The sequence below is a fragment of the Macaca fascicularis genome, chromosome 20, assembly GCF_037993035.2.
Source record: "Macaca fascicularis isolate 582-1 chromosome 20, T2T-MFA8v1.1".
Taxonomy (NCBI): Eukaryota; Metazoa; Chordata; class Mammalia; order Primates; family Cercopithecidae; genus Macaca; species Macaca fascicularis.
Window position 1 is genome coordinate 11,268,015 of NC_088394.1, and position 26,244 is coordinate 11,294,258.

A 26,244-nucleotide genomic window follows, 5' to 3' on the forward strand; every position below is an offset into this window, starting at 1 on the left:
TTGAGGCAGGGGGAGTAGGGGCTCAGACCAGGCTCTGGAACACACGAGGGTGGGAGAGCCAGGCATTTGGTCCACAGCCCAGGGAGGGCCAGGAAACTCAAGGTAAGGCCAGGTGTGGAGGGTCAAGTCCAAAGTGGGGCTCTAGCAGGACGGGACACTGGTTCTCCAGGAGCCCTAAGACCTTCTGAGGAAAAGGCAAAGTGGAGAGACTTGGGTTTCCCCAAAGAGGACTGCCAGGGCCCTAACACCCTCATACAGCAAAACAAAGCTCTTCTTGATTTGTATCCTACCAGGGTTGTACATGGACTCCCGCTGTGTGCAGCGTGAAATACCACAAAAGCAAGGGGAAACGGAAGAATTGAGGAGTTCAAGCTAGTCTCCACCAGAATACTGTCTGCTTGAGTTCATTGCTACCCCCCTTTTATAGATGAGAAAACGGAGGGGTAGCAAGGTTAGGTACCTTGTCAAAGGTCACACACCCAGTAAGTGGCAGAGCTGCGAGTGGAACAGTCATACCCTTCCCCACCATCTTGCCTCAGGAAGGCCAGAGCTATGGAATAAAGGAAGATAGACACAGAGAACACAGCAAAGGCTTAGACGTGATCAATTTACAGCAATACCAGGGCTGCAGAGAAATCAGGCTGTAGGAAGTAGAAGGGCACAGCATTGGGGCTTTACGCTAAACCAATTAAATCCGAACCTCTGGGGACAGTCCCCACCAATAGATGCTAAAAGATGCCCGGTGATTCCAATAAACAGGAAGGTTTGCAAGCCACTTCCCTTGGTCCTTAAATGAAAACATTCAAAGCACCAGCTGCCTCATGTTCCTGGTGAATTGAGGTCAAGTATAGCTTATACACACATATATATATAAAATATATTTACATGTGTATCCACAGGTGCCTCTCAGATTGCTTGGTTCCAGAGAGAGAACTAAATCCTTTTTTCACGATGCCTCCTGGGGAAGAGAACAGACTTATTTTCCCAACACCAAGACCCTGCTGCTAGAGTGGTAAACCTGGTCCCACTAACACACCAGGAGTGAAGAAAAGTCGTTGGTGCATCTTCCTTTAGCTTTTGTTGCCTCCAACGGGCCCTGCCAGGGAGTCACAGGGTAACCTGGGGCAAATGGCACCTGCTCACTGGGCCACAGTTCCTCCGACAGAAACCAAGAGGATGATCTGATTAAAGCCGCATTCCCTAAGCATCACCGCCTTAGGTCCGGTTACCTAGAAGCAAAGGCTGGGGTGCGGATTCCTGTGCTAGGATTTTCTTTTCTTCTTTTTTTTTTTTTTTTTTTTTTTGAGATGGAGTTTCACACTTGTCACCCAGGCTGGAGTACAGTGGCGCAATCTCGGCTCATTGCAACGTCTGTCTCCCGGGTTCAAGCAATTCTCCTGCCTCAGCCTCCTGAGTAGCTGGGATTACATGTGCCCGCCACCACGCCCGGCTAATTTTTTGTATTTTTAGTAGAGATGGGGTTTCACCATGTTGGCTAGGCTGGTCTAGAACTCCTGACCTCAGGTGATCCACCCACCTTGGCCCCCCAAAGTGCTGGGATCACAGGCGTGAGCCACCGCGCCCAGCTGTGCTAGGGATTTTCTAAGGGATACTCTTGGGTGAAACCGAGAAGAAAGTCATTTGAAGCCCACACCCATGACAGCCGGAGGTGACGGGTACATGATTCAGCAAATGGGACCTGGGTGGGCCCCCACTGTGACCATTTCTGTGGGTGCACCACCTGTTCTACTCATTACTCACAGTTTTCCTTAAAACACATTAAGCTTAAATTGATTCATTTTTAAAATATTTATTCTGTTTCGTTTTTTGTTTTTAAAACAGGATCTCACTCTGTTGCCCAGGCTGGAGTGCAGTGGCATGATCCCAGCTTGCTGCAGCCTTGACCTCCTGCGCTCACGTGATCCTTTTGCCTCAGCCTCCTACAGATGCATGCCACCACACCTGGATAATTTTTTTATTTTTTGTAGAGATGGGGGTCTCCCTAGGTTTCCCAGGCTGGTCTTGAACTCCTGGGCTCAAGTGATCCTCCCACCTCAACCTCCCAAAGTGCTGGGTTTACAGGCATGAGCCACCACAGCCAGCCCGATTCATTTTTTAAACATGCATTACACTGTAAATGGAAAATCAGCATCACTTGCCAAGAGACATTTAAGTAATATACCGAAATGAACACGAGCATAATACAGTGTTTAACATCGCCTCTATGCTGCAGCAGGCATTTCCAAATGCTTGCGGGCGTGCAGACCCCACTCAGGGTGTGTCGATGATTAAGCCTCTCTCAGGCTCTGGTCTGGGAAGAATGTGACCCCGTGTCACACTGGTATAAACGGATGCTGATCATGCCACTCGGGCCTGATGTGGCTCCAGACAGAGCCAACTGCAGGAGGGAGAGGGAGCAGCTGCCCTGATCCTAGTGACTTCTCAGGGCTTCCAAACCCCCTGCCCCTGCAGCCTCCAGCTCAATGCTCACCCAACGCTCGGGGTCTCCCTTCTCCCACTCCTCCCCTGGGTCCGCTGAGACGCTAGGGATACATTATGATGGTTACTGGGGTGCCCTGGTGAACTACTGGATAGGAATCGATGGTCCCAGTGCCTGCCAGCCCTTGCTGGGCTTAAACAAATACCATCAGAACTAATGGCAGAGGAGAAAATCTGACTTAACTTAGGGCTAGAAAGCATCCCTGAAAAAATGTGAGTCTTTTTTTTTTTTTTTTAAAGACAGAGTCTCACTCTGTCACCCAGGCTAGAGTGCAGTGGTACAATCACAGCTCACTGTAGCCTTGAATTCCTAGCCTCAAGCGATCCTCCCGCCTTAGCCTCTGGAGTACCTAGGACTACAGGTGCACACCACAACACCTGGCTAATTTTTATTTCATTTTATTTTTGAGACAGAGTCTTGCCCTGTCACCCAGAGCTTAAGTGCAGTGGTGTGATCTCAACTCACTGTAACCTCTGCCTTTTGAGTTCAAGCAATTCTCCTGCCTCAGCCTCCCGAGTAGCTGGGACTACAGCCATGCGCCACCACACCCAGCTTATTTTTGTATTTTTAGTAGAAACAGGGTTTCTTCATTGGCCAGGCTGGTCTCGAACTCCTAACCTCAAGTGATCCACCCACCTCGGCCTCCCAAAGTGCTGGGATTACAGGCATGAGCCACCGCGGCTGGTTGGCTAATTTTTATTTAATTTTTTGTACAGATGGGGTCTCACTATCTTGCCCAGGTTGGTCTCAAACTCCTCGCCTGAAGTGATCCTTCTGCCTCAGCCTCCCAAAGTGCTGGGATTATAGGCATAAGCCACCATGCCTGGCCTGGTATGAGTCTTAAAGGTCTTAAAAGATAAAGGGAATTAGCTGGACAGAGAGAAGAAGGGAACATGGAAAAAGAAGGACAAGGGAAAGAGCAGGTAGAAGCAGTGGTGAGAGAGGATTAAGAGATGCAGGAAATGGCCGGGCCTGGTGGCTCATGCCTGTAATGCCAGCACTTTGGGAGGCTGAGGTGGGTGGATCATGAGGTCAAGAGATAGAGATCAGCCTGGCCAACACGGTGAAGCCCTGCCTCTACTAAAAATACCAAAATTAGCCGGGCATGGTGGCATGCACCTGTAGTTCCAGCTACTTGGGAGGCTGAGGCAGGAGAATCGCTTGAACCAGGGAGTCGGAGGCTGCAGTGAGCTGAGATCGCACCACTGCACTCCAGCCTGGCGACAGAGCAAGACTGTCTCAAATTAAAAAAAAAAAAGAGTTGCAGGAACTAAGGAAAAACAGTGGGCTAGAGTAGAAAGCAACAGGGGAGAGTCATGAGTCCAGAGAAGGGGTTAGACCAGTACGTCCCACCACCAACCGCACCGGGGCACCTTAAACCCCCTGTGCCCTGGCCCCTGCTTCCAGAGATTCTGATATCATCGCTCTCAGGTGGGGACTGGAAACCAGCATTCTATCCAGATTGTCCAGGAGAGTCCGAGGGGCAGCCAGCCAAGGCCCTCTAAGTTAGATCATGTAAGGCCTGGTTTTTGCTTAGGAACAGCTGAAACTACTGAAGAATTTTAAGTGGGGCAGGGAAAGAGTGACTTGGTCAGCTTTGTGTCTCTATCAGATCCTTCTGGATGCATATGGGAAATGGACCTCAAGGCTAGAGTGGCTGCGGGGACAGAGGTCATGGAGCTTGTGCAATTGTCAAGGCAAAAGATGGCAGTGGTCTGGGCCAAGATAGAAACCACTGAGCTGAAGAGAGGGGATGGATTCCAGAAGGACTGAAGGTTTGCATGAAGAGACAGAGGACTGCTCCAGGCTTCCACTGTAAGCCAGTGAAGGGTGGTGGTGGTGGTGTATACTGAGAGGCCACCACTGGTGGCTCAAAGACCAGCCTGGTCCACTGCTCTCAGCCTCTCCTGTGCTCTAGGCCCTGGGCTTTAGGGCTCATGACCATTCATCTGAATTTCAAGACACTTTCCGCATTAATAAGAGAGAGGATTCAAGGCTAGCTTGCCACATTTTACTCAAAAGATCGTACCATCTCATGATCTGAATATATTCAGAAAAGTAAATGAGGGAGCGGGAAAGAAAGGGGATTTTTCAGTTTTCTTCTGTACCCTAGACAGACAAGGGCAAAGACCCTGAAAAGACTTGGGTTTCAGTTGGGCACAGTGGTTCACGCCTGTAATCCCAGCACTTTGGGAGGCTGAGGACAGAGGATCACTTAAGCCCGCATGTTCGAGGCTGCTGTGAGCTATGACGGCACCACTGTACTCCAGCCTGGGTGACCCAGCGAGATCCTGTCTCAAAAAAAAAAAAAAAAAAAAAAAAGATTCGGGTTTTGGTTGGGCACAGAGATTCATGCCTGTAATCCCAGCACTTTGGGAGGCTGAGGACAGAGGATCACTTAAGCCCGCATGTTCGAGGCTGCTGTGAGCTATGATGGCACCACTGCACTCCAGCCTGGGTGACCCAGTGAGATCCTGTCTCAAAAAAAAAAAAAAAAAAAAAAAGATTTGGGTTTCAGTTGGGCATAGAGGTTCATGCCTGTAATCCCAGCACTTTGGGAGGCTGAGGACAGAGGATCACTTAAGCCCAGGTGTTCGAGGCTGCTGTGAGCTATGATGGTACCACTGTACTCCAGCCTGGGTGATCCAGCGAGATCCTGTCTCAAAAAAAAAAAAAAAAAATTGGGGTTTCTCTTGACCCTCCCATAGATGATCTTCCATCCACTGCTAGATAAATTCCATTACAGGGGCCGAGTCTATTTTTGTTCACTGCCCGGCACATAGTACGAGGCCAATAAATGTTAGAATGAACACATGAGGAATAAATCAGCACAGATGACCTGTCACAGAACTCCCAAGTTCAGGAATTAAGGATTATCTGCGGAAAAAAATGTCACAGCCTGGGAGTCAGTTTGCAAACAGCATCCCCTCGACCCTCCACATGTCTGTACACAGCCCCCTGCAGCACCCCACAATCCAATTCTCTGATGCCACTGGCATCTGCCTACTGTCTTCAGAATGCACCTGTGACCCTTCAGCAGACACCATTTTATTCATGCCACAATGACGAAGCACTCATTCTGGGACAGATGAGGACCTCAAGGCTGGAACACTGTGATGAGTTAGAGAAGCTCCCATCCCCACTCCAAAGACAAATGTCCACTATAAGACAACTGGGACCCCAAAGCTTCTCCGCCATCAGTTCTAGGAGAGAAACAGAACCCTTCGCTTCACAGTGGAAGGGAGTGGTCAGCATGGGTTTGTTAGTTTTTTTGTTTTTGTTCTTGTTTTTTTTTAAAGAGATGGGGTCTTGCTCTGTCACCCAGACTAGAGGGCAGTGGCGCAATCTCAGCTCATTGCAGCCTCAAACTCCTGCGCTCAAGCGATCCTCCCACCTCAGCCTTCAGAGCAGCTGGGACTACAAGTCCGTGTCACCATGCCTGGCTCATTTTTCTATTTTTTTGTAGAAACAGGGTCTCATTATGTTGCCCAGGCTGGTCTCAAACTCCTGTGCTCAAGCAATCCTCCTGCCTAAGCCTCCCAAAGTTCTAAAACCACAGGCCTGAGCCACCACACCTGGCCACGGTTAACCCCCCGTGAACAGCAACCAGACTGGAAACACATTATGTTCACTGGCATCTGCAATGTGATGTTCCAAGGGGGATGCTTCATGGGCACTGGACAACACCTGCTCAGATTGGTCACCATTTCCTTGTCTCTGGATTTCCAAAACAGTCCCTAACTGGTCTATCCACAGAGTCTCTGACCCCCCCCACAGCCAAACGTATCATCTCTCCCCATCCTCACACCTGCACAACCTCCATTGCTTTCAAGCTCAGGGAAAATGAGTGCATTATTATTGAAGTCGGTAATTCATGAAGATACTCTCTTGGTTACAGATAAGACTTGAGATAAGATTGTATCCTTTCAATCCAGTTCCTTCCCTCCCCTCCCATCAGAGACAACCACACAGACCTACTCCGAAGTCTCCTTCCAGACATTGTTCCTCATATAAACATGTGAGGCCACAGAAAATACAACAAGAATTTCTGTTTATGTTTATATGAATAATACATTTTCCCACATATACTTCTCCTGGTTGTTCTTTTTTTAAACTCAGTAATGCCATAAAACACTTTCCATATGGGTACAATGGATAAACCTTGTTTTCTGGTTTTTTTTTTTTTTTTTTTTGAGACAGAATCTTACTCTGTCACCCAGGCTGGAGTGCAGTGGCACGATATCAGCTCTCTGCCACCCCCATCTCCCAGGTTCAAGCCATTCTTGTGCCTCAGCCTCCCAAGTAGCTGGGATTACAGGCGCACACCACCACGCCCAACTAATTTTTGTATTTTTGGTAGAGATGGGGTTTCACTAGATTGACCAGGCTGACCCTGAATTCCTGAACTCAAGTGATCCGCCTGCCTTGGTCTCGCAAAGTGCTGGGATTAGAGGTGTCAGCTACCGCGCCCGGACCTTTGTTCTTTTTAACTGCTGTAAAACATTCTGCAAAATGGCTGATGGATATGTAAGTTGCTTCCACTTTTCCTTTTCTCTGTTTCTTACCTATCATTGGATATTCTATTCCAATAATGCTCCATGAGTATCCTCACGCCTGCCTCCTTAGCCAGGTTCTTGGGGATATGGAAGGGAAGCTGGCGCCACACTGTGGCCCCACTCATCCCTCCCTGCTCCATCTCCCTCCCTTCATGTACCCAGCACTGAAGACAAACCAGGCACCCACTTCTCCTCCAGCAGGGTCCCTGCTCACAATCTCTGCCTTTTCTTTTTAAACATTATACATTTTTTTTAAAAATTATACTTTTTTTTTTCTGTCACCCAGGCTGGAGTGCAGTGGCGCAATCTCGGCTCACTGCAAGCTCTGTCTCCTAGGTTCACACCATTCTCCTGCCTCAGCCTCCTGCGTAGCTGGGACTACAGGTGCGTGCCACCATGCCTGGCTAATTTTTTTGTATTTTTAGTAGAGACAGGGTTTCACCATGTTAGCCAGGATGGTCTCGATCTCCTGACCTCATGATCCGCCCACCTTGGCCTCCCAAACTGCTGGGATTGCAGGCGTGAGCCACCGCGCCCAGCCCCATATATATATATATTTTTTTTAAATTTAAGAGATGGGTTTCACTCTGTCTCCCAGGCTGGAGTATGTGGAACAATCATAGCTCACTGCATCCTCAAAGTGTCAGCAGCCTTGAAGTGACAGCCTCAAAGCCCTGGGTTCAAGCAATCCTCCCGCCCCAGCCTCCCAAGTAGCTGGGAATATAGGTGTGTGCCACCAGATCCAGCTAACCTCTGCCTACTCTCTCACTGTTCCTTGTTGCCTGACCTTTCTGGAACCATCACTGCTTGGGGAATTTGAAATATCCTCCCAAGCCCATCTCCAACACTACGAGCTTGAGGAAACCTTTGCACACCACATATGGTGGGCTTCCCTGAAACCACATCTTATGGCCCTGCTCCTGGAGCTTGCATTCTTGGACTTGTCACCCCCAACGCTAGATGATAACCTCCTCTGAAGACAGGGAAATTTCCCATTGTATTGCCAAAGCCTGCAGCAGCTCATTGCACAGAGTTGCTTAATAATAACCCATCAAGATTAAAGTAAGGAAGCCAACCTCTCCCTCAGCCTTCCTTTGCTTCAAGCAAACCACAAACAAATCAAGCCACTTCCATGTGCATCAATATATCATCTCCTCTGATCCTCAGACAACTGGCGAAGGTCATCAGAGGGGAATCATGACCCTCATTAAAAATGAAGGGAATCCCTTGGAAGTTAAGTGGCAGGTCTCGGTCTGAAGCTGAACATAGGGTCCTCTTTGCAAAAGAGGGGCTTGGGTTGGGAGCTCTCAGATAATCTTTCAGGATGAGTCGTGTTTCAAAAAAGTGTGACAAGTCCATCCCAGCCCCTCTTATAAAACCATGTCCCAAAAAGCAGGCACTCTAGTACTCAGATTTTTGCCAAATGCAAGGACCACTGTGCTTATTAACTAAATTCTTTGAGTATCTTAAACTGTTTTAAAGTTTACAGCATCAACTTTTGTTTCAACCTAAGCAGAAGTATCTGTGAAAACATGGGTTTGTGTGCTACTTACATTTTTTCCCCCAATGCCAATCAAGAAGAAGACATAATTATTCTTTTCTGTGTTTATGCCATGGGACTTTGAGAATTATCTTGTGTGCCACCAGCGGTAACACGTTTTGGAAAACATTCATAAGATCAACAAAAAAACTTTGGGTCTTATTTATTCACTGCAAATTCTTTAAATTCGTTGCATTTTGAGGAAAGACAGTTCAGAGAAGTTTGTGATCAGGTCGTCAGAAAGCGAAATCTTCAAAGCACATGACTTTGCTATTGGGAAAACCTTGCTTGATCTTAGACTATGAGACAATGAGCGGTCTGCACTGAGGGGCTTGGCTTGTCTGTCTTCACATCCTGCATGGTGATGGCTATTTTGCATCCTAGATTTCTCAGGACAATCCTGGTGTCAGATATCACCCTGGTGACCCCTCCCTCAGCTCTGGACCCAGAGTTCCAGGAAGCTTCTAGAAGCTGATATCATCTAGCCTGTCCCTAAAGAGCAGAAACTGGAGAAGTCTCTTCTTCATCCTCAGTCCCTTTTACATCAACAGAAGCCCAGCTTGCCAAGGAAGATGAGGGCCCCAGGAATTCAATTATTCATTTTAACAACTACTCATTAAGCACCGGAGATACTGCATGAACAAAACCAACAGTGTCTCTGCACGGGAAGGAGGGAGGGACTTATTCGGCCAGTTCTCCTCCAGCCTCCTTCCTCCCCATATCCTGCCCCAAGATGGGCCAGCATTCCCAGGGTTCAACAGCTTTGCCCGGGAGCAACCCAGTGCTCAATGGGAAGTGACCTACTGCCTGAGCAGGGCTCTTGCTCACCATTGTCCCATCAGCATGGGAGCACGGAAATCCAGCATCCTGGACAGATGACACGTGCTATAAGGGTCCCAGGCCCTGGGGACCTGGGCCTAGAATCCTACCAAACTCCCCTCGGCTGTGACCTAGATCTAGTCCTGGGTCAGCTACCAAATTGCTGTGTGACCTGGGCAAGTCACTCCACCTCTCTGAGTGTCCCTAGCTGTCAGTGTCAACCTGGGACTTTCTAAGGTCCTTATGCCCTAAATTCTCCAGTCTTAGCCCAGGCTGTCCCGAATGCAGTGAGTGCTCACCCTTTCAGGCACCTGGAGGAGCATGAGTACCTCTGGAGCAAAGCAGGACGGGTGCCCTCCTCACCACCACCAGCCTCCGCCCAGGTGTCACGTTACCAGCCCGACACTCTCGCTGGGTGGCAGCTCTGCCTCTGATATTTTTAGACTCCCCCCTGGCCTGCCCCTAACAAGAGCCAGATGCATCTGATTCATGCCACAGTGCTGCCGAAATTGCACTCTTTGGCTAACTTCTGCAGGGAGCCAGACTTCACCACTCCTGGGGTAAGAAGGGCAGACTCCTCTTTCTGCCACCACCTCACCAATCCCCATTCCTTCCCTGCACATGCTGAGGCCATTGTCCAAGAGTCAGGCCTCTAGTCCTTTCTATGATGCCAACTGCCCTCTTCCTTCATTCCAGCTGCAGCTGCCAATCACCTGCCCTCCTGAGACCTCCCGACACACACACACACCCTCCTCCTGCACAGGCATCCCGAGGCCGGCCTTTAACTCTCTCCTCTGGGAGAGCTCTGCCTCCTCGATCCCAGTGCCTGGGGCCCCATCCCACCTTTGGGTAAGTAATGTCACCTCTTCCCGTCTGGAACTCCCATGGCTGGAGAGACCCGCCCCATCCCCACCTTAGCCCCTGTAGCCCATGTCAGAGTCCCCACTTGGCTACAGAGCTGGGAAGCAGCCACATGTTCACACACACACACACACACACACACACACAATGATCTGACTCCCCCGCTCCCCGCAAAAGGAGAGTAGCTGGACTCCTGCTTCCCAAACAAACCTCGCCAAGCAGCCAGCAGTCCAGCGCCAGCCCATCTAGCCTGGAAAGACATTTATATATTTTCATCTCGACAGACGTCCCCCCCGGTCCCGTGTGGCGCAGTTTACTATGACAAAGAAGTGGCCTTTGCTGTGCCCTCCACTGACCGGGAAGGCTGTACAGCCGAGGTGAGGGCAGGAGTGTTACTCCACGCCTAGGGTGAAAAATGGGCTGGTTCATCCTCCCTGTGAATTACCTGTTGCTGGAAAATGGGGAGTCTGTGCACATATGCATGTGGTTTTAGCTCCTACTATGAAGATATTATGTGAAAGGCAGAGGAAAGAAACTGAGGTGAAACATTCACTTCCGTTCCAGGAAGAAAGGATTTAAGTGCCATTACTGGGGTGGGGGTGGAGAAGCAGGGACGGGTTGCTAAATGGATGTGTTCCGTAGCCACAATAAAATACCACCAAGCCCTTTTAGCCCCTCATTAGCTAGACCCTAATTTAGGGTGGTGCCAGGCAGAGCGGGTGCACCCCCTCCTCCCGCCCGGGGTGGGGCAGTGTCAGCCCCAAGCCTCACCCTCCTCACAGGGACGTTTCCGCCTGGCCCTGCCCTCACCCACTCAGCTGGTCAACTCCGTGTTTCCAACACAAACACATTCTCTGGATTTCAGGCGCACCTCAATCTCTCCACTTGAGGAGCAGAGGAGGCTCCAAGCTATGTGGCCAGCCCTCTGCCTCCTACTCGACTCCCTGCTTCCCCACGGGATGGAGGTGGTGAGATCCAAAAACCCTCAGTGGGAAAACAGGTTCTGCACCTTCCTGCCACCTCCATGCCTCTCCCTGGGCTGTGGTCTTGGCATCTGCCAAGGCCCCCGTGGGCATCCACGCCCTGTTTTTCCCAGAAGGGTCTCCCCTCATTCCCTGCAAACCAGCAGGGCATCTCCAGGTGGAAAGAAGGGAAGGGCTTGGGAGGCAGATGGAGGTTCAAGGTCTAGTTCTTTGCATTTACCAGCTCAGTGGCCTTGAGCAAACCGACTTAGATCTCTAGCCTGTTTCCCCACTTGCAACAGGAGAGTGTGCTGGAAACAGCTCAGGGGTGAGGCTCCCAGGGAGAAATGGAGATGAAGGGCGAGCACTAGCCAACTGCAAACCTCCAGCAGCTCAGGTCGCCATCCTTCTCCTTGTGTGACTCCTGGGAAACCAGGACCCCCTCCCTTCCTTGTCCTCTTTAAGCTGTCTTAACTGGAGGCCAAATTCCAGGAAAAGGTGCCCAGCAATAGCATGTCGGTTCTTAGATTTCTCTCTGAATCAGACTGGAGTACAGAGGTGGCTAGAGGTGTCTTTAAAAAAAAAAATCTATGATAAAATATGCACAACATCATAATCATCATTTTAACCGATGGTAAGTATACAATTCAGTAGCATTAAATACCTTCACAATACTGTGTAACCATTGCCACTATGTATACCCAAAACTTTTTCATCCTCCCCAACAAAAACTCTGTCCCATTAAACAGTAACTCCCAGTTCTCAGGTACCCCCAGCCCCTGGCAACTACCATTCTACTTTCTGTCTATAAAATGTGCCTATTCTAGGTGTCTCATAAAAGTGGAATCACGCTGTATTTCAACTGGAAGCTTCTTAAGTCCCTCTCCAAGCCCCTTACTTAGACACAGCTGAATTTTAAGATCAAGGTGCACACACACACACACACACACCCAAAGCTTGGGAGGGGCAGTACTCCCTTCCTCAAACCTGAAGCTGGCAGGGGTTGGACTCCGTGGCCTGGAGGGAGAGCTTTGCCCTGTGGCGTCTTCGGAGTCCCCATGTCCAGCCCCACACCTTCACCTAAAAGACCTCCCTAGAGCGTGCTCAGGTCTCCGGATTTGCTGAGCTCGTAGAATCCACACCCCGAGCTGCAGCCTCCCCTCCCTCTGGAACTCATGGGTGTGGTCTCGCCTCTTTAAAGCCCCCCAAGCCCTCCTAGAGTTGGCAGGGAGAGAGGTGTCATCCCAGCAGCGCCTCCGGGCTTCTCCACTGCTCCTGACCCCCCAAGAAGTCGCTCCTCGCCGCTCGGGGGCGCGACGGAGCAGCGGTGGGAGCCGAGAGGGGTGCGCAGCCCAGGAGGACCCGCTGGCCCGGTCTGGCGCACCAGTCCTGCCCGTGCGGCGAGGCTGGGGACGCTGCCCGGGGGTCCCTCACGCGACCTGGGGATCTCCCTGGACTCCAAGAGCCCCGGGTGTGAGTACGGCGGGTCGAGAGGAGGCGCCCTGACTCCTCCCCAAACTTTTCCCGCCCGCTTCGGCTCAAAAGGCGTGGGAAGCTGTCCCGGGGTGGCGAAGTGGAATTCGGGGGCCCGAGCGAGCGTGGCGCAGACTGCAGGTCGGCGGCATGGGTGGCACCTCGGCCCTCCCGTTACTATCACCAATTCCAGGGGTTGCTCCCGGTCCAGTAAATGGAGGGGTCGCGTCCCTGCTGCCCCGGCGTACGCGATCCCGGGGCCCCCCCCGATGTCGCCCCACGCCCTGGGCGCGCCCGCAACTCACCCGGCGCTGGTGGCTGCGCTGGCTGCTGGACCGACAGACCCGCAGGGGTGCGAGGCGAGGCCGCCGTGCTGTTTTGAAGCTCTGGGCCGGGACTGCGCGCCCTCCCTCCACTCTCTTGGCTGCGGGGCCCCTCCTTCCCAGTCCCGCCTCCCGGGCCGTGACGTCAGGAGCCGGGAGAGCCGAGTGGGAGGGGCCGCCGGCGAAGGGAGAGGGCCCTGGAGGGAAAGGCCGAGACCTGGAGCGCCCTGGCGCCCCCCGGTCCCCGCCCGCCTCTCTGCGGCTCTGTGGCCAAGTTTGGGGCGGAGCCGGTGGCACGGGCCCGGGGGAAGAGGGAGAAAGGGAGGCTCCCAGGAACAAGGGGCTTGCCTTCTCTGCAGGTTTCCACATCCCTCTCGTTCTCTTTCCTCTCCTCTTCTCCCCTTTTCTTCCTCTTCCCTAAGGAGTTTTGGAATCCGGGCTCCCTGCTCTAGTACTCCTTCTCTGACCTTTTATGAACTTCCTGAGCTCGTCCATAATCTCCCCTGCCTCAGTTTCCTCTTCTGGAAATGGGAGTGATTATAGGTCTGAAGGTGATAATACATCCACAGTGCTTGGCTCATGGTACCTGTTCCATAGACGTCAGCCATTGTTATTTTTATCATCTCACCTGGAGTCCTGGCCTTGGTGCGACATGCCCAGCAACCAGTCTTTAGACTCTTCCAGGACCGCCCCCCGTTCACTACCCTCACCAATACACACACACGCACATACTCACACTCACACAAACCACTCCCTACAGCCTTTCAACCCACAGTCCTGGAAGTCAGTGTCCCTGGAAATGACATCAAAGGAACTGCCTTTCTTTCCAGCCTCAGTTTCCCCATCTGGAAACTGGGAGGGCTGATCTACTCTAGGGGCTCTTGGGAGGACGGGGGAGGAGGCCAGAGGCGCCTGAGCCCCATCATGTGTGTGGAAGGAGTGAGTGGGAGTCAGTGTATTTTTACAAATGGAAGAAATTCCAAAACCGGGTCACAACATATAACAGTATATTTTAAAACTTTTAATGTAACAAGTTCATGTTACTTGCACATACCCCAGAATACAAGGCAATTGACTTGTGCCACTGACAAGAGAATGAGAAACCCTTTTAAGAAATGTTAATTTATTGTGCAATCGTGTGCTCTGGTTGGACTCCATGTTTATATTTTCTGTTGAGCATCTTTTTTTAATGCTGCTGCGGAGCTCTGTCACGAGAGGGCCTTGCTGGGTCTAAATCAGAGATCCTTGGGGGATTTGAGATCCCCTCTAAAGGGCCATCCCCTCCGCTACGCCTTGAGCTTCTCAAGTTGGCCTAGGGTCTGACCTACCAAATCTCCTTTAATTCTATTGTTAACCAAGACTCTCATCCCCCAAGATAATTGTGTGTGTATAATTGTGTGTGTGTGTATATGTGTGTGTGTGTGTGTGTGGAGCTGGAGAGGGGACAGGAAGGCACTAATAGGAACTGAGTCCTCTTCCTCCATAATAGGGGAGGAGAGTGAGGTCTGGTTGCTATAGAGGAGGGCCAGGCAGGGCCCACCTACCTGCCTGTGGCCATGTGGAGGACAGAGAAAACCCCAAAGTCTCCCAGAATGGAAAGGGCAGGTAGGGGATGGAGCAGGCAGGTTTCTGCATTTGCTGAGGGCTTAGTGTGTGCCGGTTACTTTACAAACATAACCTTCAATAGAACATGGCAGCTCTGCAAAACAAGTTGCCCTCATTTTATCCGTGAAGAAACTAAGGCTCAGAGAAGCTACACCAGTAACTTACCCAAAGGTTCTATGCAATTGATAAAGTTTGGATTTGAACCCAGACTCACTGCAGCAAACCCCATTCTCCTCTTTCCACCCTATCACTATTTACCAAATGCTAACCACACTCAAGCTCTAATTTTTGCCATGTCCAACTTCCACCTGAACTAGTATTCACTTGCTTTCTTTAAATTAACTCCGTTTATTTTGTTTATTTGAAAAGAAAGCCCTATATTGCCATGGTAAACAGGAAACCAGGGCCATCTGCCAATAATAGAAGACAAACTTATGAATATAAACACTATTGAAATAAAACAGTGCTAGTGAATTGTAGCCAGATACTGTTGCCTGAAAGAGTCCGTGAGTCTGAGGTTTAGGGTCTATTAAAAAGGGAGCCAGGTATGGTGGTGCTTACTGGTAATCCCAGCTGCTTGGGAGGCTGAGGTTGGAGGATTGCTCGAGCCTAAGAGTTCCCAGGCAGCCTAGGCAACATAGCAAGACCCTGTCTCTTAAAAAAAAAGTGGGGGTGATCAGCAAGATGTTAAAAGCATGCTAACACAGAGAAGTCTTTTTCCTGTTATCAGAACTATTGCAAGATCATTGGAAAAGAGTGTCATGTTCTCACTCTGATTCAGAGCCAGGAGATGCCTCCTCCCTGTACTATCTCCCAAGCCACCAACTGATAGGGTGTGTCCCAACAGGAAAGAACCTGTCCAGACCCCCAAGATCCCTCTCCAAGACCCAGAGAAAAAAACGGGCCAATTGTTCCTCTCTCTTATTTCTAAACCCTCTCCAGAGCCCAACCTGTCTGTCCCATTCACCTGCTACTTGCTATTCTTTGTTTTCTGTCTCTAAATATACTCCTGTCCCTCTAGGAAGATGGGAGACAGAAACCTGCCCCATACCTGCTTGTATTCCTGCTTCTGGCGTTTCGATAATGAACTTGGTGTGGGGAAAAGTAAGAGTGTGTTTGATTGAGTTCTGGTCCCAGTCCTTCAGCCCCTTATAGTAGTAGTATACATCCCGACTCTAGCCATAGCCTCATGGTGGAAGGAGTATATTCCTCAACTTGATCTTGAGCTTGGCCATGTGACTTGCTTTGCCCAGTGAGATATTACCAAAGATGACACACACAAAGAATGGAAGGGTGCCTGGGTGGTAGGATTTGCCCTCTCTCTCTTTTGCCATTTCCATGAGCATGGTATACCTCTGGTAGCTTAGTGGTCCCAGAAAATGAAAGACATGTGGAGTAGAGCTACCCTAAAGGACCTACAGAACTTCTGTCAGAGACACAGAGCTACTCCAGCCAAACCACAGACATGTAAATGAGAAATGCACGCTAATTGTTGCATGCCACTGCGGTTCATTGTTGTTTGTTTCACAGCACTATCTGGTCTATATGGAGAGAGAGAAAGAACTGTAAGGAAGGTATTTGAAGGTATGGAAAGTCACCGAGGATGGGGGCTCAGTTCAGGGTGGGATAGAAGATAATTGATTATGCAGTGATCTCTCTTGTATCTTTTCTGGCTTGAACATTTTAGGGTTCTGCAGTCTCTTGTAACTGGATCCTGTTCACTGTTTCTTGTTCTTAGAAGGAGTGCCCAGGCCTGGGTGCAAATCTGATCCCCAACCTCAAGAAAGCCGAACAGAACTCAATGTTGTAGCAGCACAGGTCATGGAGAAGACAACGTGGAGTCTTGTTAAGAAGGATGAAGATTTTTTTCAAATAGCCACAAACGCCTGATGGGAATAAATTGAATATGAATGTGATTCAACCATCATAACCCACGTTTGGTTGGTGGGTTAGCTGAATCTTAACAGATGCCAGGGGTTTTACTAACTTCCATTCAGTGGCTGTTTCAGCTGAAAACAAACTGGTGCATAGGCTGCTAAGATGACTCCCATGCCCCATGCTCGGCCTCTCAAAGTGCTAGGATTACATGCGTGAGCCACTGCACCATCCTTGTACTTTTCTAAATATATTTTTTTAATTTTACAAAAAATTTCTTTCCTTTCTGCCAGATTTTTTCCAATTACTCAATGTATACATATTTTGAATCTCCCGTGTGCCAGACATTATTCATGCCTTTGTGTAATTTTCTCCCCTTGAGAGTAGGCTGGACCTAATGACTTGCTTCTTTTTTTTTTTTTTTGAGATAGAGTCTCGCTCTTTTGCCCAGGCTAGAGTACAATGGCACAGTCTCGGCTCACTGAAATCTCAGCCTCCTGGGTTCAAGCGATTCTCCTGCCTCAGCCTCCCGAGTAGCTGGGATTACAGGTGCCTGCCACCATGCCTGGCTAATTTTTGTATTTTTAGTAGACATGGGGTTTCACCACATTGGCTGGGCTGGTCTCAAACTCCTGACCTCAGGTGATCCACCCAACTCAGCCTCCCAAAGTGCTGGGATTACAGGCGTGAGCCACCATGTCCGGCCACAAAGGCACTTCTAAGTGTGGCTCAGCTGGCTGCCATCTTGGTGTGAGACAGATGGTTAGGTAGCCCCCAAGTCCTTACTGTATGAAGAGTCAGGAAATCGGAATTCCTTGAGTGGGATCTGAGAAACATGCTTTCTTGAGGCCATTTCCTCCCTGTCGCCCACCTCCACAGACTGGGTTGGGGGAAGGATGGAGATAATGATTTCAAGCCCTAGTATCGTCCGACTTAAAGCCCAGAGCCCCGGGTCTCATAGCTTCTCCCCATGAGTCAGAGGGTAGAGCCATACGTTTTGAGTCTGACCTTTCCTCCTTCCTTTTGTCTCTGATTTCTGTCACAGAAATACCTACAAACTGCTGTCATAAAACATCCTGCGAATGCAATAAGAATGAACAGTACAAATAGTGTCCATTTGACTTACGACAAAGACGGTTTGACTAAGCACCAAAGGCAACAACCACAGAATTTCCAAACTTCTGGAGGAACAGCCCCAAACCATGCTGTCTTAGGCTATTTCATGTCTCCTAAAGCCATCACATGAAATGAATGCAAATGTCTGTGAGTAGAACAAAGGTAAGTGGCTGTGCCCGGGCTTTTCCCATTATAGAAACATCTGGCTGCTTGACTCTGGTTCTGTTTTCATTAGGAGGTTTGGCACCACAGGGATGGAGCCTCAGAGCCCTCCCAGATTTGAATTTCCCTGAAATATGGTCAGAAAGGATAACAGGAAGCAGGGGGTGGGGGTTGTGCTCCACCACCAGAATCATCACTACCCAAACGTCTGGAACCCGGCAGCTCATGGGATGTTCTTGGCAAGTCACAGAAGAAAGTCCCCAGGTGTCCCCAGAGTGGCAAGGAGGTTGGAGGCCAGCTCTCTAGGCCTGTCTTCTGAAAAGAACAGTTTGGCACTGAAAAGTTCTGCAAAGAAGAAGAAAAAAAGATGTTTCTGTTGTTAATAATGTCCCAGGAGTGGGCTGTCATTTTTCCAGGATCCCAAGTACAGTCATAAAAGCGATCCTTCAGTCTATGAGAGCATCCTTCTTCTTTTCTTTTCTCTTTTCTTTTCTTCTTTTCTTTTCTCTTTTCTTTTCTTCTTTTCTTTTTTCTTTCTTTTTTTTTTTTTTTTGAGACGGAGTCTTGCTCTGTCGCCCAGGTTGGAGTGCAGTGGCGCCATCTCGGCTCACTGCAAGCTCCGCCTCCTGGGTTCATGCCATTCTCCTGCCTCAGCCTCCCCAGTAGCTGGGACTACAGGCGCCCACCACCATACCCAGCTAATTTTTTTTGTATTTTTAGTAGAGACGGGGTTTCACCGTGTTAGCCAGGATGGTCTCGATCTCCTGACCTCGTGATCCGCCCATCTCGGCCTCCCAAAGTGCTGGGATTACAGGCGTGAGCCACCGCGCCCGGCCTTCTTTTCCTTTCCTTTCCCTTTCCCTTTCCATTTCCATTTCCTTTCCTTTCCTTTCACAGAATCCTGCTGGTTTGCCCAGGCTGGAGTGCAGTGGCATGATCGTGGGTCACTGCAACCTCCACCTCCCAGGTTCAAGCAATTCTTGTGCCTCAGTCTCCAGAGTAGCTGGGATTACAGGCACCCACCACCACACCCAGCTAATTTTTACATTTTTGTTAGAGACGGGGTTTCGCTATGTTGTTCAGGCTGGTCTCGAATTCCTGAGCTCAGGCAATCCCCACACCTCGGCCTCTCAAAGTGCTAGGATTACATGCGTGAGCCACTGCACCATCCTTGTACTTTTCTAAATATATTTTTTTAATTTTACAAAAAATTTCTTTCCCTTCTGCCAGATTTTTTCCAATTACTCAATGTATACATATTTTGAATCTCCTGTGTGCCAGACATTATTGGAGACATTGGGAATACAGCAATGAGTGAACCAACTTGTCCCCAAAACCCCCTGATCTCATGGAACTCACTAACCAACCCTGGTCAGTTCTGCTCATTATCCTTCTTCATACTGATATGTGTTTTATTTTTCTTTCCAAGATTGCTGGGTATCTTTTTGTGAGGTGTCTCTTAGGCTATAAAACCATGGAAATATCTTCCTAATCTGAGTGACCTCAGTTGCCTACCCGCCCTGCAGGCAACTTCAGCCTTAGGACTCTGGCCAGACTCTCGCATCCTTATGAATCTTTGGATCTGGGGAAGTAAGGATACCTTCCATTTCTACCCTACTGCCCCGTGCACGGTCTAACAGTTCAAAATTCAAAGAATGACGTGGCGGGAGGAGGCCTAGGAATTCCTCCCCATTCTCTCCTCCTGGCAGCAAGGTATGTAAACTATTCTGGATGAATGAGATTCTTGATCTTAAAGGCCTTATACGTTGACATTCTGGAACTCCCTCGTAATGTGGGATTAAAATCCTTTTGGACACAGGCTATGTCTGTTTGCTCTTGTTGGTTCCTCCCTTGTTTGATGTCCTCTGAGAGGTGGGGGTCCGAGATAAGGCAGCCTCAGCCTCCAGACTCCAGCCTCTGCCATCAGCAACCAGCACAGTGGAGATGCTCACGTGAGGGGCTTTTCTTCCATAATGCTGTTTCCAATCTGTAATTTCATTTGTATGTTTTCAAGTGTGTGCTTTCTTACTTAGTGTCTTCATTCCCCAGTAGAACACAAGCTTACCAAGAGCAGACGTTTCGTCTATCTTACCCGTGGCTTTTCCACCGATGTCTTCACATAGTGGGTGAACAATCAGTGTTCCTATTAGTCTTTTAAATTTTTATTATTTTTAAAATTTTATTATTATTATTATTATTATTATTAGAAATGGAGGTCTCACTCTGTAGCTCAGGCTGGAATGCAGTGGTGAGATCAGAGCTCACCACAGCCTCAAACTCCTGGGCTCAAGTGATCCTCCTGCCTCAGTCACCTGAGTAGCTGGGACTACAGGTGTGTGCCACCACGCTCGGCTAATTTTCTTATTTTATGCAGAGATGAAGTCTCACTATTTTGCCCAGGCTGGTCTGGAATTCCTGGGCTCAAATGATCCTCCTGCCTCGGCCTCCCAAAGTGCTGGGATGACAGGTGTGAGCCACTGCACCCAGCCCCACTAGTCTTTACAGTGTCTATATGAAAATTAGAAAAAGGTGCCTCTTCTGAGCCAGTGATTTATAAAATAGTAACCTCTCAGGGCAGATAGCTTGACAAATAGATAGCACCTTGGTGCAAAGGGGAAAAAAATGCCCCTTCCTCTAGGCAGACACAGCCCTAAGCCAGGCACATAGCTTGGTGAACAGTCTGTAGGCTGGATTTCACCCTCTAACCTCTTGGCTAGGAATCCTTGTGCAGGACACAAATTATACAAGAGGAAGGGGCATGAGAACCAATAAATATGTGATGAAATATTTATTGGTTGAAAGACAGATCCTTGAGGGATATGTGGTGGTTTTTAAAAATGTCTGCAAATTCTATGACAGCCCATTGAGAGCTTTGGACCCATTGATCGATGTCCAGTCAATCAACAGTATATGGTGCAAGCAAGTACGTGGCTTCCGAGGCTAGGTCATGAAAGACCATATATGCTCAGCCAGGTTCTCTGGAGGACCTACTTACTGAGCACCTACTTACTGGCATTGAGCCAGGCACTGGGACTACAGTGATGAGCAGAAACAAATACAGCTCAATGCCTCATGAAGTTTACAGTCTGGTGGGGGGCACTACTATTAGGATGGCCACAACATGTATTATCCAAAGTAGGACACTTCTGAGAGTGAAAAGGGTGCTGTTAGTAATTGCAGTGGGACAGTAAGCACACCTAGAAGTATCCCAGGGCGACAGGGATGTGCAATTGCGCTAACTATAATCAACGAAGTAATCCCTCAACTAAATGTGAATGTATCAGCGTGACAATGTGCTATGAAGGAGGAGAAACCCAGTGCTCTGCACATCTAGCGTAAGGGGATTGACCCAAGCAGAGACATCAAGAGGGCTTCCCTGAGGAAGGGTGCTGGAGCTTACGCCGAGGCCCAAATGGTAAGTAGGAGTTGGTTGGCAGAAAGCAATGGGAGATAGCACCAAGTGGAGGTGGCAGCTCATGCAAAGGCCTTGTGGATGGGAACATGAAAGGCAGGAGGGCCTGAAAGAAACCATTGTAGCTAGAAAGGCCAGAGTGAGGATGAGGCTAGAAAGATGGTTGGGCTATGGTAAGGCCGGGGAATTCGTTCTAGGAGCAATGGAACACCATTGAAGGTTTTTCTTTTTCCTTTTTCCTTTTTTTGAGACAGAGTCTCACTCTGTCACCCAGGCAGGAGTGCAGTGACATGATCTCGGCTCACTGCAACCTCCGCCTTTTGGGTTCAAGTGATTCTCCTGCCTCAGCCTCCCGAGTAGCTGGGATTACAGGTGCCTGCTGCCACATCTGGCTAATTTTTGTATTTTTAGTAGAGACGGGGTTTCTCCATATTGGCCAGGCTGGTCTCGAACTCCTGACCTCAAATTATTTGCCCACCTCAGCCTCCCAAAGGGCTGGGATTACAGGGGTGAGCCACTGTGCCCAGCCGAAGGTTTTAAGTCAGTAACAACATGATCTGATTGACTGCTGTGTGGAGAAGTTTGGGGACGGAAAGTGTGGGCTCAGGTGGAGAAATAACAAGATGAGAAATGATAGTAACTTGAAATTCAAGATTTCATTCATACTGCAGAATGATGCTGGGTCTGGGAGAAGAATAACCCAAAGGGGACTCAGAGATTCTTTTGGGGGAGATGTCTAGAGAAAATCATGTTATTTACAGAAGAGTCTGGGGGTCAGATGAAATGGGCACTTCTCTGGGGGCCATATGTGAAGGGCTTGGCTCAGTGCCTTGGAATGTCTGATGGTGCACATGTTTCTTGAAGTGCTGGACTCTGGGGATAGGATGGTCTAACTCAGGTAATAAGGAAAAATTTGCTGGGCAGCTTCTATGTGAGCTGCACTTTGATGACGGATTAGTTGGCCACAGAGCAGAGGGCAGGGGCGGTTCCCATCCTAGCCTGGTCACAAATGAAGCTTCATGTATTTACCTGTCTGGCTTCCAAAGGGAAGCTTAGAGCAGCTTACCATCAAAGACACAGACACAATAGAGCTGACACAAAAGGAATACAAACTACACAGATGGAGGAGGAAGCAAATACATGTGCCCAGAGATCTGGAAAGGTGAATGCACCTAGGAGTCACCTGAGGAACACAGTAACTATGTAAATTTCTGGGCCCCACTTCCTAAGGTGCTGGTACAGTAGATCAGGGTGAAAGCCCAGGAATCTGCATATTTAACAAGCCTCCCTTCCCTGCAAACTGCTTCTGACATAAGTGATGAATGGACCACATTTTAAGAAACACTGCTTTAATCCTTTCAGCAAATGCGGCCATAGTAACTGAGTATCAAATTTAACGTTGGAGCCTCTGACACCCTGGGCACGATGGTGAGCTGACATCCTATTGAGAAAGGTTTCCTTGGCTGATGGAGAGTCGCCTTATATTCCCACAGCGGTGGCCCACAGGAGAGCATCATTGACTCAATTGAACTACCTTGACCTTCAGTTGCATCTCTCTGTTGCTAGAGAGGACTTTGTGTGAATCCTTGGCTAGGGTAGGATTCAGATTTTGCCACCAAGGCACCATGGCACAAATAGCACCGAAACAACCAGCCTAAGTGTGTAAACTGCTGGAATATGCATGGTCAACTTGGCATTGAGAATGACGATGAGCTGGTAAGATAAGGATTAACATTTCCAGCCCTGGAACAGCCACTCCCCTTCCTGGGAGAGATCCTGGGCAGACAAAGCGGGACCATGTTTGCTCAACCTCCAGGACCAGAAAAACTGGGAAGTGTAGGGATGTGATGCCTTTGAAATTCTAGTGTGTGTGCTGTCCTCAGCTAAGCTTCCAGAACATCTTTGATTCTGTGCTCCTTGCCCTTTCTCGTACTTCTTTATAATCCTTTCTTAGGTTTCAGTAGCCCCTTCCTTGCTTCTGAAAGCTTGAAACCTCTCCCCAGGCATTGAGCAATGGGAGGCAGACATAGATGGTGAAGTGGCTGACTGAGAAGGACAGACTTTATGTAGGACATTGCTACTTAAAGTGTGGTCCATGGACCAGCAGCATCAGCGTCCCCGGGAACTTGTGAAAAATGTAGACTCTGAGGTCCCACCCAGACTTGGTGGCTCAGAATCTACATTTTCACAGAATCTCTAGGTGAATCACCTGCGTGTTAAAGTTTGAGAAGTGCTGTTGTACTTATTTCTGCATCCCACAACTAGTTTTTGAGGGCCTCCCAAGGGCCAGACTCTGTCCCGGTGCTGGGGCCCAGTAATAAATGAAAATGACATAGTCCCTGACTCAGTGAAGGGAACAGACTAGTGAGGGAGCTATGAGATATTAATAAATACCCAAACAAACAAACATTCAATTACAAATTGTGTCAGCTACAATTCAAGAAGGAAAAAAAGATCCAAGTGACAAAGTATAAAAAAAGTTGTGGCCGGGAGCAGTGGTTCATGCCTGTAATCCTAGCACTTTGGGAGGCCAAGGCGGGCAGCTCACATGAGGTCGGGAGTTCAAGACCAGCCTGACCAACATGGAGAAACCCCGTCTCTACTAAAAATACAAAATTAGCCGGACATGGTGGCGCATGCCTGTAATCCCAACTACTTGGGAGGCTGAGGCAGGAGAATCACTTGAACCCGGGAGGCGGAGGTTGCAGTGAGCCAAGATTGCACCATTGTACTCCAGCCAGGGCAACAAGAGTGAAACTCCATCTAAAAAAAAAAAAGTCGTAAGACAACAGACTTAGAGAGGGATTTGTAGCAGACAGAATAGACACAGAGTTAAAAGGAGGGGAAAGACCAAGGACAGTCAGGGCCAGGGAAGGCCTCTCTGAAGGTGTGTCTTTTAAGCATGGAGAGCGGGTGGTCCTTGAAGGAGTTGGAAGATTCTAGAATGGATGCCTAGGTCTTATCCTGGATCAAGTGAATTGTCCTGCAAGTGAATTAGAACCTGAAATGTCAGAGCTCAGATTGTAAGATTCCTGGAGAAGCAGCTAGCACTGACCATACAAGGTTATAAGTTCATCCTGTCCATCTGCGCCCATGGGATCCTCTTCAACCCAGCCCTATTCAGCCTGGTGCTGAAGCATGGAGGCTGAGGCTCCCCGGGCCCATTCCTTGCTCCAGGATTGTAAATGCCTGTTAGACACCAGTCCTAGGGCTTGAAAACTGTTATTCTAGGGCCTCCTTCTTCTAGGGTGGATCCCAGGTTTTGTGGCCAGAAAACTGGCAAATCAGCTTTTGGCTAAAGATTAGGGAAAGAGATGTTTTGTTCTGTTTCTCCTGAAATGGTTTCTAAATGTTCCCCCTCTCAAGGGTACTAATCACCTCTCCAACCAGCCAGTTCCGATGGCATGACAGGAGCCCACGGCATAAGTCTCCACATGGTCACCCCCTCCCCTGGCAGCACTCCAGACTCCCCTAACCAGAGAGAGGAGGCCCCAGGTGGGAGGGGGTGCTCAGAGCTGAAAAAAATCCTGGGAAGCTGGAGAGATGAGGGAGGGAACCACAAAGACTTTTTCCCCACCTAATACAATGGAGGTAATCCCCTGGGTGGATTGGGTGGGAGGGGAGTGTTCGTGAAAATTTTACATCACTGGGTCCATCATCCAAACCCACTGAATCAGAATCTCCAGGGGAGGGGGCTGGGAATTATCATTTTTAGAAGTAAGGGGTGGAGCACTAGGTGACTGTATGTCCAGGCGAGTTGGAAAGTCTGATGTGGAAGGAACAAGCTCAGAGAGGACTTGACTTGCTCAAGGGCGCATGGCAGGTCAGGAGACAACACAAGATGTTGGTCAAGAGAACCAAGCTCCTGGTCCAGTGGATTTTCCCTTAATTTTGTTGGTTTCAACCTTTTTTTTTTTTCTTAAAAGAGATGGGGTCTCACTTTGTTGCCCAGACTGGTCTTCAATTCCTGGGCTCAAGTGATCCTCCCATCTTGGCCTCCCAAAGTGCTGGGATTACAGATGTGAGCCACCATGCCTGGTCTCAACCTTTTAGGATTCAGAATCTTTTATCTTTGTGTTCAAATGAAATATTGTGGGGAACAGAATGTATAAGTCAGACCTAAAGGAGTAGGGGGTGAGGGGACCATGGCACATAGTAGGTGCTCAACAAATACCTGTCAAATGAACAAAAGAATAATATCTCTCCTAAAGAAAGAGCACAAGGCCTCAACTCAGAAGTTTGGTTAGGCAACAGCCTCCAGGTAGAATTGAAAAACATTGTTTTGCTTTGGCTCTATTTTTCTAATTTCCTTCCATTTAGGCTAGAAATTCTGATTTTCTGTTTATGGTAGTGGTAAAAAAAAAATTTCATTGTAAAATAAATTTAAGTCAAAAACATAAGTTGATTTTTTTTAATGAAGTAAAATCAAAGGTCACGAAAATTGCAGGCCATACATCTCTACTATAAATGGCTGGGACTGGCTGTGTCCCAATAAAACTTTATTTACAAAGGCAGACTTGGGATCATATTTGGCCCACAGGCTGCAATTGAACAAACTCTGAAATAATAATATAGGTAGGAGATACTGAAAAGGCAGTAACTGTGAAGGTGGTATTGGGACAACCAAATTCAGAACTCTGTTCCAGCATAAATCTAGGAAATCAAGGATAATAACACAGAGTAGTAGAGAGTGAATCTTGGGGTCTCTTCCCACGTGCAAACCCCAGACCTTTTGTGGCACATCTATTGATCCCCCCCTTTGCATCCCCCAAAGGGGAAGTTAAAGGATACCCCAAAAAACGTTCTAAGGGCTTTAATTCCTGTCTTTCCTCTGCAGTTGAATCCAGTGCCTGTCCATTTAATAACCCGGGGCTGGGTCTAAGGACACTTAGCAGACATAGGAGGGCCCAGGAAGCACCCTTCAACCCAAATCACCCTCTCGTATCCCCTTCTCTGTGCCAGGCTCGGCAGAGAATGTTCCTTTGGCTTCTCCAGGTGTCACTGGGTAAAATTCTTAGATGGGAAAGCATGCTAATTATC

The 26,244-nt window shown here is 48.8% G+C and overlaps 1 protein-coding gene and 1 long non-coding RNA gene across 3 annotated transcripts in view; one reads left to right on the forward strand and one right to left on the reverse strand.

Annotated features, from left to right (window-relative positions):
- Positions 1 to 13,099, reverse strand: part of EMP2 (epithelial membrane protein 2) — a 53,225-nt gene extending 40,126 nt beyond the window's left edge. The window contains exon 1 of one of the 2 annotated variants that reach the window (XM_005591236.4): positions 13,017 to 13,099. The gene's annotated coding sequence lies outside the window, so the exon portion shown is untranslated. Of the gene's footprint in view, positions 1 to 12,225; positions 12,399 to 13,016 lie in introns of those variants that run through there. The other variant, XM_045382992.2, reaches the window with a different exon arrangement.
- LOC135968869 (uncharacterized) lies at positions 12,462 to 25,601 on the forward strand. The gene is made up of 4 exons (XR_010583877.2): positions 12,462 to 12,711; positions 16,378 to 16,583; positions 17,560 to 17,792; positions 22,567 to 25,601. It is a non-coding gene; the product is annotated as an uncharacterized lncRNA (long non-coding RNA).
- Positions 25,602 to 26,244: the final 643 nt, after the last annotated feature.